This window comes from Eschscholzia californica, unplaced genomic scaffold, assembly GCF_041429995.1.
Source record: "Eschscholzia californica isolate CP2 unplaced genomic scaffold, dmEscCali1.0.p SCAF_5, whole genome shotgun sequence".
Lineage (NCBI taxonomy): Eukaryota > Viridiplantae > Streptophyta > Magnoliopsida > Ranunculales > Papaveraceae > Eschscholzia > Eschscholzia californica.
The window spans coordinates 8,111,057-8,116,489 of record NW_028238472.1 but is presented as its reverse complement, the minus strand read 5'-3'; the positions used below and the strand labels follow the sequence as shown (position 1 = coordinate 8,116,489).

General features: G+C 40.1%; 1 pseudogene; it reads left to right on the top strand.

The window, feature by feature from the left end:
• Positions 1–4,275: 4,275 nt before the first annotated feature.
• On the top strand, positions 4,276–5,375 carry LOC147536768 (putative invertase inhibitor pseudogene; annotated as a pseudogene).
• The last annotated feature ends 58 nt before the right edge of the window (positions 5,376–5,433 follow it).

Sequence of the window (5,433 nt, the reverse complement as noted above, 5' to 3'; positions counted from 1 at the left end):
GCCACCTTTTCCCGAACAAAGAGGTAGTCCAAAGCAATGTGCTTAGAACGACCATGAAACACTGGGTTGGCAGTCATGAGGATGGCACTTTTATTGTCACAATATATACTAATAGGAGTAGATAGGCGAATACCCAATTCCTGAAGAATATAACCAATCCAAGTTAAGTCAGCAGTAGTGGAGGCAAGAGCCCGATATTCAGCTTCGGTGCTGGAACGAGAAACCGTAGGCTGCTTACGAGCACTCCAGGTGAGAAGATTCCGACCAAGAAAAATGGAGAACCCAGATGTAGAACGACGTGTATCAGGGCAACCTGCCCAGTCAGCATCAGAGTAAGCATGAAGAAAATTAGAGGCAGAGTCCGCAAACAACTGTAAACCCATGTGAATCGTCCCCTTAACATAACGCAATATGCGTTTAACAGCTTGAAAGTGGTCAACTGTGGGAGCGTGCATAAACTGGCACGCCACATTGACTGCATAGGCTAAATCTGGACGAGTTAACGTAAGATATTGAAGAGAACCCACCACCTTACGATATAGAGTAGGATCTGAAAAAGCAACACCCTGTCCTGACAACTGAATGCCTGTAGTCATAGGCGTAGAAGCTGGTTTGACACCCTCTAAATTTAAAATTTTAAGGATGTCTAATGCATATTTAGATTGAGTAAGTAAAAGACCATCCTTATTCGAAGTTGCTTCAATACCCAGAAAATAATGTAGAGAACCCATATTCTTCATATCAAACTCAGAAGATAGTTGAGAAATAATAGTATCAATGGTGGAGGAATCAGCTCCCGTGAGTATAATATCATCAACATAAAGCAACAAATAAATCATATATACCCACTGGAGTCGTACGAATAAAAAGAGAGGTATCAGACTTACTAACACGAAAACCAATACGGAGTAGGTAAGAGCTAAATTTGTCATACCATGCCCGAGGAGCCTGCTTCAAACCATAGAGAGCCTTGTGAAGACGACAAACATACGATGGATGGGAAGTATCAACATAGCCAGGAGGTTGGGCCATGTAAACCTCCTCAGTTAGATCCCCATGAAGAAAGACATTCTTCACATCTAACTGAAGAATGGACCATCCACGAGAAACTGCAATAGATAAAATAATCCGAATAGTTGTAGGTTTGACCACAGGGCTGAAAGTCTCATCAAAATCAAGTCCAGGTTTCTGAGTAAAACCTTGGGCAACCAAACGGGCTTTATATCTGTCAATAGTGCCGTCAGGTTTGAGCTTAGTGCGAAAAACCCATTTAGAACCAACAATGTTCATAGAGGGGTCAGGTGGCACCAAAGACCAAGTACGTTGTTTCATAAGAGCTTCCATTTCTTCTTCCATTGCACGTTGCCAATGTATTGATTTACTAGCCATACGATATCCCCGCGGATCCGTGATAGCAGATAAGGCAGCATAAAAGCTGGAACCAGAAGAACCAAAAATATCAGAATCACGGGGAGAAATAGGGTACCGAGAATATACCTGAGATGGAGTCGTGTCAACTAGTAGAGCATCATGCATGATTGAGTCCATCAACCTGTAACCTTGAGGACCACACTCCGGAGCTAGAATCTAATGAAACCGTCGGAGCAACCCCTCCCGTAATCGAATCCGTCAGAGAACGTATGGGAACCGGAGTAATACCTGCCAAAGAACGAGAACCCGATACTAGAGGAGTGGTAGGAGAAGATTCCGGTGGTGTAGTAGAAGGAGCTGCAGAGGGGCCCTCAGTCGAGACTGAAGGCACCTCCCCAGTAGGTGCAGGAATAGGGGTCACGAATGAACTGACAGGGGTATCATCTAGACGAATTGTGGTAACTAAAGGTGCCTTTGAGGCAGAATCATCCACCGGAATGGGATTGGCTTCAATGCTAGGGGTAGTAGTGGAAGACGAGACAGACATTAAGGGACGAGTATCAAGAAAACTCACTAGATCATCAGATGAAGACACAAAATCAGACGTTTTAAACGGGTAAATAGCTTCATCAAAAATAACATGACGAGAGATAAATACCTTCTTGGTGATAGGATCTAAGCATTTGAAACCCTTATGAAATTGACTGTAACCGATAAACACACATGGGAAGCTCCGAGGTGAAAGTTTGTTAGAAGCATAAGGTCGCAAATAAGGGAAACAAAGACATCCAAACGAACGCAACATGGAATAGGAAGGTGGCTTACCGTATAAAGTGGAGAAGGGAGAAGCATCCTGGAGCACTGTCGTAGGCATTCGATTAATGAGAAAAGTTGCTGTTTGAAAAGCTTCAACCCAATAAACAGCAGGTAACCCACTATGAAATAAAAGACTCAGTCCAGTTTCAGTTACATGACGATGTTTACGCTCTACACGAGCATTTTGAGCAGGTGTATACGGACAAGAAATACGTCTGTCAATGCCATTTTCACTTAGAAAATTTAAAAATTGAGTATTGTGAAATTCACCTCCTCCATCTAATTGAAGAGTCTTAATTTTAGAGTCCAATTGATTTTCAACAAGAGATTTAAATTTTACAAAGACTTGAAAAAATTCAGATTTAGCACAAAGTGGATAAAACCAAGAAAATCGACTGTAATCATCAACAAAAACACATAATATTTAAAACCATTAGAATTGGGAACAGGAGAAGGACCCCATAAATCAATGTGCACAAGAGCAAGAGGAGAAGAAGCTCATTTATTATTCAAAGTAAATGGAAGTCTATGACTTTTACTCATATTACAAGAAATACAAGTAGAAGACATAGAATTCTTGGAAACAGACTGAATTAAATTATCCTTAATTAAAATATCTAATACCCTAGAAGACACGTGACCAAGTCGACTATGCCATATAGCAAGTGGTGCTTTGACTGAGACTGAAGTAGAACTAAAAAATGAGGAATGAGCTTCATCCAAGACAAACAAATTTCCTCGCCTACTGCCGTTGCCCAGAATCCTTCCTTTCTCCTGAAAGATAACAAAACCATGTTGTGAAAATAGAACAAAACAATGAAGATCATCCACAAGTTTTCCTATAGATAATAAATTCTTAGTAAGAGAAGGAACATGAAGTGAGTCAGGTAAGGTGAGGACACCATGAGGAGTGGGAAGAGAAAGGGAACCTTTATGTCGAATGGTGAGAGGCGAACCATCACCGATGTAGACTTTATTTGAACCAGAATATGGAGTTAAGTGAGAAAAGTTACCGGAACCTGACGTCATATGACTTGAGGCACCACTATCGGCATACCAAGACGGATCTGACGGATTGGTGATGACGAGAGACTGAAGAGCATCAGCGGCGGCTTCAATAGATTCAGCATCGGCAACGTGGGCTTCTCGGCGAGGTGATAAAGATCGATCATGAGGACGACGACGAGATGAGTCACGGGTCCGACGAGGAGAGGGTTCTCGGTACGGTTGTCGTGGTGAATATTGATCACGAGGAGAGTCTCTTTGACGTCGCGGTGGTCGACCAGTAAGCAAAAAACAACGATCAGCAGAATGCCCAGGCTTCTTACACCACTGACAGACAAACGTCGGTGTGGACCGAGAGGGTCGTCTATCATGGCGAGGGGGAGACCGAGAAGACCGATCATAACGAGAGGAACGTTGTGGAGACCGATATTGGCGATGACTTGAATTGTGGGTAGAGACATAAGCACCTTCGGTAATAGGAGGAACAACCCGAAAGGATTTTATAACACCTTCTTGAGCCTGAAGCATAGGTAAAATATCTTTAAAAGTTGGAAGAGGTGGTTTAGAAAGAATGGATCCGGCTAAAGTTTCATAATCCGGGCCGAGACCTTTCAAGAACCAGTATACTTTCTCAGCTTCAGAAATATGATGACGAGTGGTGGCTAATGTTTCACAAAAAACCCTGTAATTACGAGCATAATCCGCTATAGATGCATTACCTCGTTTAATACATTGAATTTGTTCCTTGAGCTGAAGAGAGCGAGTGATGCATGGACTAGCATAAGTTTGATTGAGCTGAGCCCAAACATCAGCCGCTCGGGTTAAGCCTATAATATCAGTCATTGCCTCTTTGGAGAGAGAACTATAGATGATCGAAAAAACAAGGCGATCTGTAGTTAACCAAGATTCATAGAGAGGATTAACAGTTAACGAACCTGTAGGGGAAGCAAGTGTGGGTTCCGGTGGAGGGACCATATTATCAAGATAATGAACCAGACGTTGACTTTCCAATAAAGATAAAATCTGAGGACGCCATAGCAAAAAATTTTCTGAATCAAGTTTTAAGTTGATCATAGAGCTAAGATGCGGATAAGATATCATAGTTGGTGCCGAGGGAGATAAAATAGCACTTGAAATAGAAGAACCGGGTGAAGATTCCATAGCAAACAAACTTAATAGTAAAACCTTTTGAAGATTTTAACCTCGATATGAAATCAGAAAAAAAAAAATAGCTCTTGAAAAGAAGAAGACCTCGGTAAAGATGAACCGGACAATAGAATAATGATCTCGGTTGGAGACAACCGGAAAAAATAAAAAGGATCGAACTCGTTAGAGAATGGCTCTGATACCATAAAAGAATATGAATAGGTTTTGTGTGAGGAAAACCATTAACCTCCCTTGTATATTTATATTGTTAATAGTTTACATAAATATGTAATTGACATAGATAGCTATACACAAGAGAGGAAAGAAAATACATAAGAGAGGAAAGAAAATACATAAGGTAGGAAATAGTATATACAATATATTGGAAAGAATCAAGTCCAATCTCATCCAAAATCTTTAGTCAATTATTTCCCGAATCTGATTATTATTAACATTATTACCAACAACCTTTTCTTTCTCGTCTTCTCTTCTCACTCTAGAACTTCTTCTTTTTCTTGCTTCTCTCTTTCATGCTAATGGTTTCGATTCTATTATCATTGATACATGTAAGAAAGTAGCTAACATTGATCCACGAATAAATTATAATGTTTGTTTAGCATCTCTTCAAAAGAACACAGGAGGCATAGCTCCAACTCTTTTTGAACTTGATATTACATCAATGGAAAATATCTTTCTAAGGTGAATATTTTGTTCACTTAGCCATTGTTAACCTTCTTAAAGGTGGAGGTGATCCAAGGTTGGAGAAACACTTAAAAGATTGCAAAACAAATTATAGTAATGTAGTTGATGAAGTAAATGATGCCATTTTGTCTGCACATGATAAAGATTTTGCAAGTGCGAGTGGTCATATAAATGCAGCAATGGATGCTCCAAATGCTTGTGAAAATGGGTTTAAGAAAGAAGGTTTAGTTTCTCCATTGACAAAACAAAATGATGATTTCATCCAGTTGGCTGTTATTTCTTCTGCTATTACCAATCTACTGAAGTCTCCTCAATATGCTTCCAATATCTCTTAGAGAGAATTATTTATGTTTTTGTATGGTGTATGGATACATAATAGATTAAATAAGAAAT